Source organism: Rhinoderma darwinii, chromosome 5 (assembly GCF_050947455.1).
Source record: "Rhinoderma darwinii isolate aRhiDar2 chromosome 5, aRhiDar2.hap1, whole genome shotgun sequence".
NCBI lineage: Eukaryota > Metazoa > Chordata > Amphibia > Anura > Rhinodermatidae > Rhinoderma > Rhinoderma darwinii.
In genome coordinates, this window is record NC_134691.1 from 48,670,490 (window position 1) to 48,684,722 (window position 14,233).

The window sequence follows — 14,233 nt, forward strand, 5'->3', positions numbered from 1 at the left end:
CTCCCCATTACCATTATCTAGGGGTCCTACATGTTCAGACCTTGGCTTTTTTGCATTTATATGCTTGAAGAATTTTTTAGGATTTGTTTTACTATCCTTGGCCACCTGCCTTTCATTTTGTATTTTTGCTAATTTTATTACATTTTTACAGATTTTATTAAGCTCTTTATATTTTACAAAGGCTACAGCTGTACCCTCAGATTTGTATTTTTTAAATGCCCTTTTTTTGTCATGTATTGCCCCTTTCACAGAAGGTGTAAGCCATGTGGGGTTTAATTTGAGTCGTTTATACTTATTACCTGTAGGAATAAATTTTGCACTATAATAACTCAAAGTAGATTTGAAAATCTCCCATTTATCATTTGTTCCATTATTTGACATTAGTTCTTCCCAGTCTATATCCTGAATTGCAGCCCTCATCCTGGGGAAATTGGCTTTCTTAAAATTAAATGTTTTTGCCCTCCCAGCCTGCTTTTGTTTTTTACAGTATAGGTAAAATGTAACTATATTGTGATCACTGTTACCGAGGTTTTCACGAACATTGACATTCCCAACAAGATCTGCATTATTAGAAATGACCAGATCCAACAGAGCTTCACCTCTAGTCGGGTCTTCCACAAACTGGCCCATAAAATTTTCCTGCAACAGGTTGAGGAAATGTCTCCCCTTTGCAGTTGAAGCCGAACCATGACACCAATTAATATCCCGGAAATTAAAATCTCCCATTATCACTACAGTACCCGCCTGTGCAGCCTGCTCCATCTGTTTATATATCTGACCTTCCATCTCCTCAGTTATATTGGGGGGTCTATAGATTACACCAAAGGTAATTTTTTCAGTGTTTACCTCCCTTTCTAGTTCCACCCACAAGGTTTCAACCTCCTCACAGTCTTCACCCACTATTGTCTCTTTCACACTCGCCTTCATATCACTTCTCACATACAGACATACACCACCACCTTTCCTATTTGTCCTGTCTTTACGAAAAAGTGTAAAACCCTGTAGATTTACAGCCCAGTCATGTGAAGAGTCCAGCCATGTTTCAGCAACACCAACTATATCTATATTTTCTTCCAGTATCAAGGCCTCCAGCTCCCCCATTTTGCTTGCTAGACTTCTGGCATTTGTGAACATACACTTTAACTTGCCTGTCAGTTTTTCACTTTTATTATCAGAAATGTGATTTGACATTAATCGGTCCTTTTTATTTACACTGATGTTTTGTAACGAAAGGATCTCCTTATCTTGTTGTCTAGTCCTCTCCCCACATTCTGTTTCTCCCCCCACCAATATAGTCTGACCCCTCTCTAACCTGGCTACCCCTTTTTTTTCTACATTGACCTCCCTCCTCAGCCCTAGTTTAAATACTCCGCCACCCCAGCTAGAATTCTCTCCCCCAGCACAGCGGACCCCCTTCCATTTAGGTGCAAATCATCTGCAGAATACAGTTTGTACCCCAATGAAAAGTCAGCCCAGTGCTCTAGGAACCCAAATCCTTCTCCTCTACACCAAGACTTCAGCCATGCATTTAACTCCCTAAGCTCCCGCTGTCTTTCCTGTGATGCGCATGGCACAGGCAGTATTCCTGAGAATACAACCTTGGAGGTCCTTCCCTTCAGCTTGTAGCCTAGTTCTTTAAAATTATTCTTAAGGCTCCTCCACCTACCATTTATTCTGTCGTTGGTACCGACATGGACCACGACAGCTGGATCATCACCAGCCCCTCCCAGCAATTTGTCCACCCGTTCCACCACATGCCGAACCCTGGCACCAGGGAGACAGCAAACCATTCGGTTGAGGTGGTCTTGGCGACAAATAATTCTATCCGTCTTCCTGATTATAGAATCCCCTACGACTATCAATTGTCTTGGCTTACCTGCATTACCATCCCGCCGACTACTAGCTGGGCTGTTCTCCCGGCTGTTAGGGAGATCAGTATCCACTAGGGCTGCCATTTCTGAGACTGACACCCTTGCATCATCACCCAACTTGGCAATTTTGCCTGGAATGTCAGAAACCGGATCGGCCTTCCTTGTCTTTGACCCCTTTCTACTGCCCCTAACTACATTAACCCAGCTACTTACCTGATCCTGCTCACCCATGTCTTCACCCTCCAGTTGTAACCCACTAACTGCATGCTCTGTGAGCAGCAAGCTCCGTTCAAAATTGTCTATCCTCCTCAGTGTTGCATTCTGCTCCTCCAGATCTCTAATACGAGCTTCCAGGTGAACAATATGCTCACATCTGCCACAGAGATATTCACCCTGGAACTCCGGCTCCAGTCGTGCATACATATGGCAAACTGTGCACTGAAGAAAACCTCCAATCTTGCTGTCCATTATCCCAGTTACAAAAAAAAACAGCGAACAGGTGTTAATCAAAAAGATAAAGAAGTAGAAGAGCACTTACTTGGGCTTTAACTCCTCTTTTGAACTCCGGTTTTTGGAACTCCACTTAATATACAAACCACTTGGTATTCAAGCCACAGAGCAGGCTCTACAGAGTAGTGAGGCCTGATTTATACCACTTGGTAGCAGCTAAACCCTCCCCCTTACTCAGCTACTCAGGAAACTGCAAAGGAAAAATGGTTACAAATTATGTCACTTTTGCAAACTTTGTAGCAAGCAAGCAATCAATACATATATCACATACAATGGCCCCCCACTTTGTCACACACAACACAGTAAATCAATCCGGTTTTTGGAACTCCACTTAATATACAAACCACTTGGTATTCAAGCCACAGAGCAGGCTCTACAGAGTAGTGAGGCCTGATTTATACCACCTGGTAGCAGCTAACCCCTCCCCCTTACTCAGCTACTCAGGAAACTGCAAAGGAAAAATGGTTACAAATTATGTCACTTATGTCACATAAACTAGTATAATTTCCTCCCCGGTCAACACTGTGTATTTTCCCACATTCAAAGATGGACGTGCGCTGCCTTTTCAGAAAGTTCGAGAGCCTCCCTGCTCAGAGCGCTCCCTCCCCACTTCTACCCACTTCCCTCCACAATGTAGCAATCCCTCGTCGTATTGGCTGCTGTTTATAAGCACAAGTTCATCAGAACATCAGTGCATGGCATGGAGAAATGATTTCCATTTCAGGAATAATAGAATGATTATAAAGTACAAATTGATAAAACACCAGTGAGAAAAGCAAAATGATCAGTCTTTCTTCTGTATTTGTACAATAAAATGTTCTCTTGGGATGTGGTATGATCCTCGCTTTGATCTAAAACATATTTGGGGAAATAGATCTGCTGAAAGTGATGTGCAAATATGGTCTTTTTGTATTTTGTTTAGTTTTTTAATATGTATTATTTTTTAAACCCCCAACCATAACACTCTGTATTCATCAAAAATGTCAGCATTCTTTGTATCATACCTCCCAGCTCTCAAGAACAGCAAAGAGGGACAACTGATACGGCATTTTTTTTTTCTTTTAACTCATGCTTCTAACCCGCCCAACCACACCCGGTTCAGCCCACACAGTATCATGCTCCCATAGTGCCTCCCCACAGTATAATGCCCTACACAGTATAATGCCACTATAGCTGCCCCCACACAGTATATTACCCCATAGTGCCTCCCACTCAGTATAATGCCAAATAGCTGCCCCACACAGTATAATGCTCCCACACAGTATAATGCCCCCATACAGTATAATGCCCCATAGATGCACCCATACAGTATAAAGCCAATACAGATGCCCCCATACAGTATAATGCCCACACAGATGCCTCCATACAGTATAATGCCCGATAGCTGTCCCCATACAGCTTAGTGCCCCCATAGCTGCCCCATACAGCATAATGCCCCATAGCTGCCTCCATACAGTATAATGCCCCATAGTGCCACTATGCCCCTGTAGATATTGCCACAAAGCGCACAGTAGATAGTGCCCACATAGATGGTACCGGAGCCCACAAACTACCACACTGCTCACATAGTGCCACAGTGCCCACATATAAAGTGACAGTGCCCACATGGTGCCACAGTGCCCATGTAGATAGTGCCACACCCCCCTTGAAGATAGTGTCACCCTGCCTGTAGATAACACTAAACCCCACCCCTGTAAACAGCTCTATTGGGACTCACTCTAAGAGTGGAATCCCCAGCCAGAGCGTCGGCCACGCTGGATAGTGACTCCAGGGTCTTCTCCAGGAGCAGAATCCCCAGCCAGAGCGTCAACAACTCTCTGGATTGGGATTCCTCTCTAGAAGGAGCCCCTGACATCACTGTTCATATATGGATAATGAAGCCAGGGGCTTCTCCAGGAACGGTATCAACGGCCAGAGCATCGGCAATGCTCTGGCCAGGGATTCCGCTTCAGGGAGAGCCTCTGGCTTCATTATCCATATATGAACAGTGATGTGAGGGGCTCCTCCTAGAGAGGAATCCCAATCAGAAAAACAGCTCCATTTACGTCCGTAATGGACGCAGCGAAATAGCGCCTCAACATTCCATTACGGCTGAAATTACGGTGCTGTTTTCTCCTGAAAACAGCCCCGTAATTTCAGCCGTAACGGACACTGCCGTGTGAACATACCCTTAAAGTTAATATCTCCAAGGCAAGTATGGGTATTCCCTAAGAAGGTGTTTCCCAAAAAGGGTTCAGACCCTGGTTAGGGGTTCCCCAGAAGACAGAAGCATCAAGAGCTGACAATCAGGGGCACAGCTATAGGTGGTGCACTCAAGAAGGCACCAGGATTATAAACTGCACATGGTAGGTGGGGGTCCTTGTTAGAGAATCTGCACTGTGGCCCAGGAGCTTCCAGTTACCCCTCTCCTGACACTGACACAGTAGGGATGGAAAACTTATTTCCACCTGCTCATAGATTATTAGAAAGGGGGAAGGCAAAGCAGTGAACATCCAGAATAAAGAATTATAGGATGGTTTACACACTCCTACATCAAGCTTATTTAAGGTAGTAATGGAAGTATGTGTTCCCCAGCAGTGGAAAGATTTTTCATGGATTCGCCCATGGTAATAAAGCTGGGGATCAGCGGTGGACCTACCATAATGCAACCTGCAGGGGCGTAGCTAAAGGCTCATGGGCCCCGATGCAAAAATTCTTACTGGGCCCCCCCCCCGCAAACTTCTCATGGCCGACGGTCCGCAGCTTTCAGCTGCATCGCTGGGTCTTCTAAGTGACCCAGCAATGCAGCACTAGCAGCCGGGGGCGTCACTAAGGCTGGGTTCACACACCCTATTTACGGACGTAATTCGGGCGTTTTAGCATTGAATTCCGTCCGAAAATGCGGCTCAAAAGCGTTGGCAAACATCTGCCCATTCATTTGAATGGGTCTTACGATGTTCTGTGCCAACGGCCTTTTTTTATTACGCGCCGCTCTCAAAAGGCGGCACGTAAAAAAGACGCCCGCGTCAAAGAAGTGCCTGTCACTTCTTCAGACGTAAATGGAGCCGTTTTCCATGGACTCCATAGAAAAACAGCTCCAATTACGTCCGTAATGGACGCAGCGAAAGACGCCTGCACATGCCATTACGGCTGAAATTACGGTGCTGTTTTCTCCTGAAAACAGCACCGTAATTTCAGCCGTAACAGACGCTGCCGTGTGAACATACCCTCAGGGCTTAAAATGTCAGGGGAAATAGCCCCAATACATATGTGTCCGCCCCCCAAAAAAATGTGTATATAGGAGACAGCATAGCATATCTATAGCACTACGACCCTATAAACTATGGATAGGATTAGATACAGTGGCTCAGCAGACAGTATCACACATCATAGGATTAGATACAGTGGCTCAAAAGGCAGTATCACACATGATAGGATTAGATACAGTGGCCCAGCAGACAGTATCACACATGATAGGATTAGATACAGTGGCTCAGCAGACAGTACCACACATGATAGGATTATATACAGTGGCTCAGCAGACAGTACCACACATGATAGGATTAGATACAGTGGCTCAGAAGGCAGTATCACACATGATAGGATTAGATACAGGGCCCAGCAGACAGTATCACACAAGATACGATTAGATACAGGGCCCAGCAGACAGGATCACACATGATTGGATTAGATACAGGACTCCGCTCGCTGTCATTGCGTCTTCAGCGCTGGACCCAGGATAGGTAAGAATAATAATTTTGCTTCTTTATGTGTTACTGTTTATTTTTGTGTGTTTGTGTTTTTTTTACAAGTTCGGTTGTTGGACTTCGGATTCGAGGACTTCAATGACGGCGTTTTTTTTATTCTCAATAAAATGGTTAATGAGGGTTGTTTTTTTATTTCAATAAAATATTTTTTCTATGTGCTTGTGCTTTTCTAAACTTTATTATCACCGCCTTAGTAATGGCCGCTGGCTGATTGACAACCTCCATTACTAAGGCGAGGCTTAATGTTAGCCGGTGCAGAGGCTACACTAACCCCCATTATTACCCCGGTACCCACCGCCACCAGGAGTACTGGGAAGAGCCGGGTACGAACCAGTACCCGACCATCTGTAGTGACGGGCAGGCACCGGCGCGGCCGCAGGCTGGTAGTATTAGGCTGGGGAAGGCCAAAAACAGTGGCCCTTCCCACCCTTGTAATGCTGCCTGCTGCTGCTGTGTTGTATCTGGCTGGTTATGAAAATTGGGGGGGACCCCACATCGTTCTTTCCAATTATTTTTATTTTTTTTATTTTTTAAATGACGTGGGATCCCCCCCATTTTTCATAACCAGCCAGATACAATAAAGCAGCAGCAGCCTAGCATCACCAGGGTAGGAAGGGCCACTGTTTTTGGCCTTTCCCCTCCTGATAATACCAGCCTGTGACCGCCCCAGTGGCCGACCATCACTACAGATGGTCAGGTACTGGATCGTACCCGGCTCTTCCCAGCACCCCTGGTGGCGGTGGGTACCGGGGTAATAAAGGGGGTTAGTGTTAGCCTCTGCATCGGCTAACACTAAGCCCCGCCTTAGCAATGGATGCTGTCAATCAGCCGGCGGCCATTACTAAGGCGGTAGTAATATAGTTTAAAAAAAAACACAAAGACATAGAAAAGATATTTTATTGAAATTAAAAAAAAAAAAACACACAACCCTCATTAACCATTTTATTGATAATAAAAAAAAAAGCTGTCATCGAAGTAGTCCTGGAAACCGACGTAGTCCAACGACCGAACCTGTAAGAAAACACACAAAAAATGATTAGTAACACGTGTGTTAGGCTTAGATACAGGGCCAATGTGTGATACTGTCTGTGGGACCCTGTATCTAAGCCTACCACAACGTAGGCTTAGATACAGGGTCCAGCAGACAGTAATCTTATACAGTATAAGATTACTGTGTGCTGGGGCCCTGTGTCTAAACCTACAGTGTGGTAGGCTTATATACAGGGCCCATCAGACAGGATCACACATGGGCCATGTATCTAAGCCTACCATGTGATTGGCTTGGATACAGGGCCCAGCAGACAGGATCACGCATGGGCCATGATCTAAGCCTACCATGTGATTGGCTTAGATACAGGGACCAGCAGACAGGATCACGCATGGACCATGTATCTAAGCCTACCATGTGATTGGCTTATATACAGGGCCCATCAAACAGGATCACGCATGGGCCATGTATCTAAGCCTACCATGTGATTGGCTTAGATACAGGGCCCAGCAGACAGGATCACGCATGGGCCATGTATCTAAGCCTACCATGTGATTGGCTTAGATACAGGGCCCAGCAGACAGGATCACACAATCTGTGATCCTGTCTCATGGGCCCCCTAAGCCTGCTACATCGTAGGCTTAGGGGTTGTGCAGTCCCTAAACATTGATGGCCTATCCGCAGGATAGGCCATCAATAGCTGATGTGTCTCTCGGGACCCGCAAACCAGCTGTTTTGAAGGGGCCGCAGCACTCGTACGAGAGCTGCTTCCCCTTCATTTCACTACTCGCCCACACTGTGAATCGCCGACACGGATTCACAGTGTGACCGGAATGAAGTGACAGGAATGAAGGGGAGCAGCTCTCGTACGAGTGCTGCGGCCCCTTCAAAACAGCTGATTGGCGGGTCCCGGGAGTCGGACCCCGCCAGTCAGGGCTAACCTTACATTCCTCTTCGGCCGCGGCGGGATTTCTGTCGTCTCGATGCTGTGCGCGGCGCATAGCGCTGACGTCATGCGCTGCGCACAGCGCTTGACGTCAGGACCTCCGCTGCGATCCGGAACCAGGAAGGTAAGTAAAGTATGTTACTATAGTAACAGGGGCCCGCGGCCCGAGTTACTATAGTAACTTTTTATTGATGTGGTGCGGGGGGCCGTGGGCCCCCCTGGCTTCGGGGCCCGGTCGCAATTGCGACCGCTCCGACCCCTATAGCTACGCCAGTGGCAACCTGTGCCGCTGCCCAGGGACCTAGTAGATAACAGGGCCCACTGTGATCTTAAAGCAGCCTTATTCTGTCTATTACATTGCATGTAAATGCCTGAGGGAATACATTTTATGGCTAACAATTACTGATGGATTGTTAGGGAGACATAAGGGGGTGCTCTATAATAAGATATTTGAGAACAAGGAGTCCATATGCTGTTCTTGCATGGGGGCCCCAAGTTGCATGTGTTCGTCCCTGCTGGGGATCATTCCGCTGTACACAGGGTGTGAGCATAGAAAAGTTGTCACTCATTGCTCCATTTCTGCTTTTTGCATTTTTGGTACAGGACCTCTTATTTGAGTTTCTGCCATTGGGTAGATCCATGAGGAATAGCTAAGGCATTTGCTTTTCACTCAGCATTTTACGAATCTTAATCCCCCTGGTTGGCAAAAAGAAACCAACACGCAAAATGTATATTTGATGGTCTGTGTTTTTGACCAATCTAAATATGTAACTTCAGGTTAACAATATTCAATCTTAAAATATTTAGCACAATACTTCCTCCGAAAAGGGACTCTAAGAAATTTACCTCTAGTACATTAGTATTATCGAGAAATAAGAAAAAAAATATGTGGGCCTGCACTATAATTATGACCTTCAATGCCCTCTTTGCCTCTGCTAATTCTGTGTTTTTTCCGGGCCTCTGGGAACAGATTTGACTTTGTACACAGATAAACAGAGCAGGTACAAACCACCACTCATGGTGCGGCGGCATTCCGTATAAATGACGACAAGACGCCTTCAATTCACAAGCCTCTGAAGCGTGTCAGTGTTTTGCTAGTGCACAGAGAGGTCTTCGTGTTTTGGGAGTGAAATGTTCTAAAAGACACAACTGTGTTCTTCATCACTGGAGTTGCTGGATTGTTGCCAGAGTTAAAAGGGAGAGAAAAACAGAGGCGCCAGTATTAGTGGCAGCAGAGGATTCATAAACGTTGTTGCCTCTTGAAAACAGTTGTGGAAGGAGCTTGTTTGTGAACACAGTCTGGATTCACCTTTGATGATTCTGTAGTGGCTTTGGCGTCAGGAGCCGTGAATCCTTATTTGTCTGATTGCATGTGAAATGAATGTGGCAACGTGAAGTCATCGCTGCTGCTTTGTCTCAGAGGAAAGACTTTTTTTTTCTTATTCTTCATATAACTGAGAAGTGAGTGCCGCGTTTCGCCATCTCTCTTTTATTAGTCGATGAAACATCTGCAGCGATGTAATAATTCACATGTAACATCCTCCCGTACGGCTGAAAGGTACACTTTAATTAGTCACATTGAATTAGCTGTAAAGTGAAACATTTTGGATCTCATTCTCTGTCATCTTAATTACTATTTTCCCAACTTGCTTAGATTTACCACTTCCATATATCTAAGTATTAAGCCATAAATGAGCAAAATATGTAAATTCTCTCACAGTCATAACTAATATGTCATGTTTGTGTTAGAAGCTAAGATCTTTTTAATGCGTTAGATCTTAAAGGGGTTGTTTCATGAAGACAATCCCTGTCTTTATGCCCGGTTAGGGCATATGGACATCAGTGCCTAGGATCCCCTCTCTATGAGCCATGGCAGAGAGCATCTGCTCTGGGGGACTCGAGACGTTTATGTATTATGTGGATGGCAATTCATCTGAATGGCCACCATGCAATATTACATTTCTGTAGATTTTCTGGTTGGATGTGGTTTCCCCGGAAAAAAAATCCGTTTTTTGCCTGGAGCTGGACCCACGTTGATCAGTTGATTGCCACAGCAGCTCTAAACTGAAGGAGGTTGTCTGTGATGAGACAATGCCAGTAAAGAGAATCTGTCACCAAGTTTATACTGTCATATCTGAGGGCACCATTAAGTGGTGATAAACACCCTGATTATAGCGGTGTTTCCCTTACTTTTTTATTGCAGTAATTTCAATAAAATCCCTGTTTATCCGCTACAACGCAATGCCAATCCAGGAATCCTCTCCAATGATGTGCACCCGCTCGAGTCCTCGATATTCATGGTAGCTCTCCCCGTTCCCACAGCATTCTCTCTACGCACAGTATAGGCAGAAAGATGTCAATTAGCGGTGGGTGGGTGTGGGGAGCTCTCTGCCCTCGGTTCCCCCTGCCTCTGATAAACAGGGAAGTAAGGGAAACACGGCTATATTCTGGATATCTTTTGCAACCTGGTAACTGATTCTTTTTTATGGGAATAACCTGACAATGTTGTTATTTTTACATACTTCGATCACTATTATCAGAATACAATTTGGAATTATTGTTGGACCATGGATCATGGTGTGGAACAATGGACTTCCATTACATTAAGTAAATCTTTTACGGTGTGTTTTTGTACTTTAGTCTCTTAGTTAAAGGACAACTTCAACCAAATCTGAAAACTCCGGTATACGTAACTGGAGTCAAGACACTTCACCCATTCCCCTACAAATTATACTCACAAAACTGACGGAATGTGAGATCTCTGGCCAACACATCATACAGCTTTTTTAGTTATCTGTCTTCACAAACCTACAGTAATCAGCTTTTTGCCAGAGAAACTTGCGGCTGGTCATAGATTTTTCTTGTAGCGAGACAAAATGTAGTATTATATCCTTGCCAATCCGATAAAAAAAGCAATTATTTAACGGGTGCCAGGCTGAGCCCACCAGAATGAGAGTTGCTCTTTGCTATCAGCTCTCTGCTCTGGCTAATAAAGGGAGGCCCTTAGCAGGGGAAGCCCCCTCCACCTCCTGATATCCATAGGTAGGGATGTCTGATTGAGGCTATTCTGTCCCCTCTTAATAATAATCATTTCTGCACCTAATTAGAGATACCTATTTGGAATAGAGAACAGTAAGAAGCTCGGTATAGTATAACTGGGCTCGCTTTGACATCATGTTCCTGAACTTGGGGTACAGGCTTATAAGCATTATTTGTTTAGCGGAAACCCATCATTACATTCCTGCCTTGCAAATCCCTGTCCAATGTTGGAGACATCACATGGAAAGAGGATATCATACACTTTGGAACTTACCTGGTTGCCAGCATGCGCTCTTGCTCTTTCGGATCTTACATTTTCCGGCGTACGATGTGGAGTGCCTAGGTACATTGGAAAGGAAAGCATCATTTGAGGTGACGGTGGAAGCTTGGAGGCTTTAAAGGAAATATATGGCCATACATGTCGGTGCTCACCTTGTGAAGGCCCTCTATTCCACCTGCCGGGCTGGCTGCCTCTCCGCACGGTTCCCTGGGGCATGCTGGATGTTTGGAGGTAAAACCTGTATAAGCAATAAAAATTGGGCTTGCCGAATATAAAAAATCTGGAAGGCTACATATTGACCTACGGGTCTATGAATAGACTTCTAGCCACTATAGATCCTCACAAAATCAAGGATCTGATTATTGAAATGGAGGGGAAAAAAAAAAGGCTGTAAAATCTGCTTCCCTAATATACGAGGACTATCTTCCTGTGACGAGAACTATACTATATAACAAGATCCTCTTCAAAAAAATTATTACCAACTACGTGGAATAGGAACTTTGGACATTCTAAGGATAAAAAATATATATTGTCAAAAACCGCAAGTGTGAATTTAACCCAGCGGTTTTACTGAATTTCTTTTTCCAAAAAATTATTTCTAAGAAATATATATATATATTATGAATGTTATTTATCCTTTAGGGGACTTGGTTTATGTATAGAAGTTCCAATTGTATGTTTTTCCTGGCCAGGAGATTTTCTTTTAAAATTTGTGTGTGTGTATATTTATACTTCTGATTATATCTGGAGTTCAAAATAAAATAATTTTGATAATTTTCTATTAACCCAAGAGTGCCTAGTCATATTTCTGGAATATTTAGTTTCTTTTTTTTTTCTTTTTGTTTTTCATAATTTCCTATCAAAAATGGCACTGTGCTATATTTTCATGGCATTTTTGGGTTTTCTTATTAGGTATGGTTTAGTTATAACCACATCTTTTTCTATATAACCCATCATTACACCCTGGATATGCCAGGTCTGGAATCCTGTCAAATACAAATGTTGTATTTTATATATGTTTATTTCCCAATTATTACCGAACTATGGAATACATAATAAATGTACATTTATAAATCTGGATTTAGGACTTCCTCTTATTTAAAATCGGGACGTTAGTGGAAAGCCAAAATTATCCTGGTCTTACATGCAGAAGCGATTAAGCAGGAAATATATAGTGGCAAAACAAGTTTTAATCTCATTTGTGGCAAAACAGGCCTTTAATTCAACAGTCGGAGACACGGATGCTTCAGCTATGGACCCGGGCCAAGGTAAACCATTGCTAAATTAATACAAAGAGCCAACACAGTCTTTGAGTAGAACTTCATTTATGAAGCGTAATGGTTGATAAAAATCATGAGTCTGAGACTGTGTATGACTTGTATGATGTCAGAGGGTAGAACAGCTGGATTTTAGTGTCTAGAGTGCAATGAAGTTTGTCGCATTCTAATACAAGCCCTGCCTAGCTCTATCAGTGGGCAGAACCCCTCTATATTATGGCATTCATAAAGGGTTTGTCTGGTCACAGGATGACCCTCTGTTGGGACCCCCAGCGATCAGCTGTAATTTACAAGGGAGCCCGGCAACAAGTGTTAAATTCTACTGCAGTGCCACCCCAGGGAAATGGAAGCATTACACTTTCTATGATCTGTCTGTAAAATCCACAACGTGCCGGGTCCTCGAGAGAGAGAGAGAGAGAGAGAATGAGAGAGAGAGAGAGAGAGAGAGACGTTCTTAATAGCCACTCATCCCTTTGACTAATAGATGAGGGCCCTGAATAGAGATCCTCCTCTATTAAATGGGTTTTCTGGCAATATACATTGATGGGATATTACATTAAAGTGCGATCTGTGGGGGCCCTGCCCCAGGGACCCCTGCTGATCAGCAGAACAATGAGACCATGGTGTGCAGTAAATGTAGCAGAGCTGCAGTACCAGGAACAGCTGAGCAAATGTGCCTGGATAAAAAAAAGTGCCATGGCGCCCCCTCTCTTTTTTTATGTATGACAAGGACAAGGGGTGGTTAGATTTTGTGTTCTATGTTTTATTGAAAGGAAAATCTTAATAAAATTAAAAATTCAGCTATTATCTAGTATTGGTATGTGTTCCTTACCAGCACATTGTAAAACCTGGTGCTCTCTGTATTCACTATTACAGTATGGTTTCTGTATTGTAGAAGCTGTTGGAGTGAGGCGTGAGATAAGAAGCTACCAAATACCCTTTGGCACCCCTTATATTCAGGGGAGCAAAAGGATCTGACTGGTTAGAATTCAGCCTGCCAGATCCTTTTTTCACTAAATGGGACATGTTCGGGGAAAGTCAGGTTGCCCCCGTACAAATCAGACTGTTGTTGGATCCTGCAAATGGAATGTCGCAGACTTGTGAATTTTTCCAGTGATTGAATGTTTTTTCTTATTAAAATTTACAAATGCAAATTGTTAACCTTGCCCTTCTTGTCTGTGCAGTAACACAAAAGGTTTACTAATTTCAGAAAATATCCTAAATATAACTGTCATATCTCAGACCCAAAAATCTGCTCCCTAAGGACTTATCAATACATAGCAACATTTCCAAAAATAGGTCAATGTTTTCTGGTTAAAAAAAAAAGTTACGTTATTTCATGATCTCATGAAGATCCTTGTTGAAATTTTTTGTCCAAATAGTTTTCACAGCCCTATTAGGAATTACACCCACATTAAGACACTTTGTTTCCTGCTCTTGCAATATCTGTTCCCATTCCAGAATGTACATGTCATCCCGTTATGAAACAGTCTCACACTGTTACTGCCAGGAATCTTGTACAACATATTGTAAGGTATCCAAAGATAATGATAGAAATTCATCTATGACCTTCATG

The 14,233-nt window shown here is 43.7% G+C and overlaps 1 protein-coding gene across 2 annotated transcripts in view; it reads left to right on the forward strand.

Annotated features, from left to right (window-relative positions):
- The window catches only part of CPQ (carboxypeptidase Q), a 485,238-nt gene that overhangs the window by 334,520 nt on the left and 136,485 nt on the right, over window positions 1-14,233 (forward strand). The gene's annotated exons all lie outside the window — the stretch shown is intronic.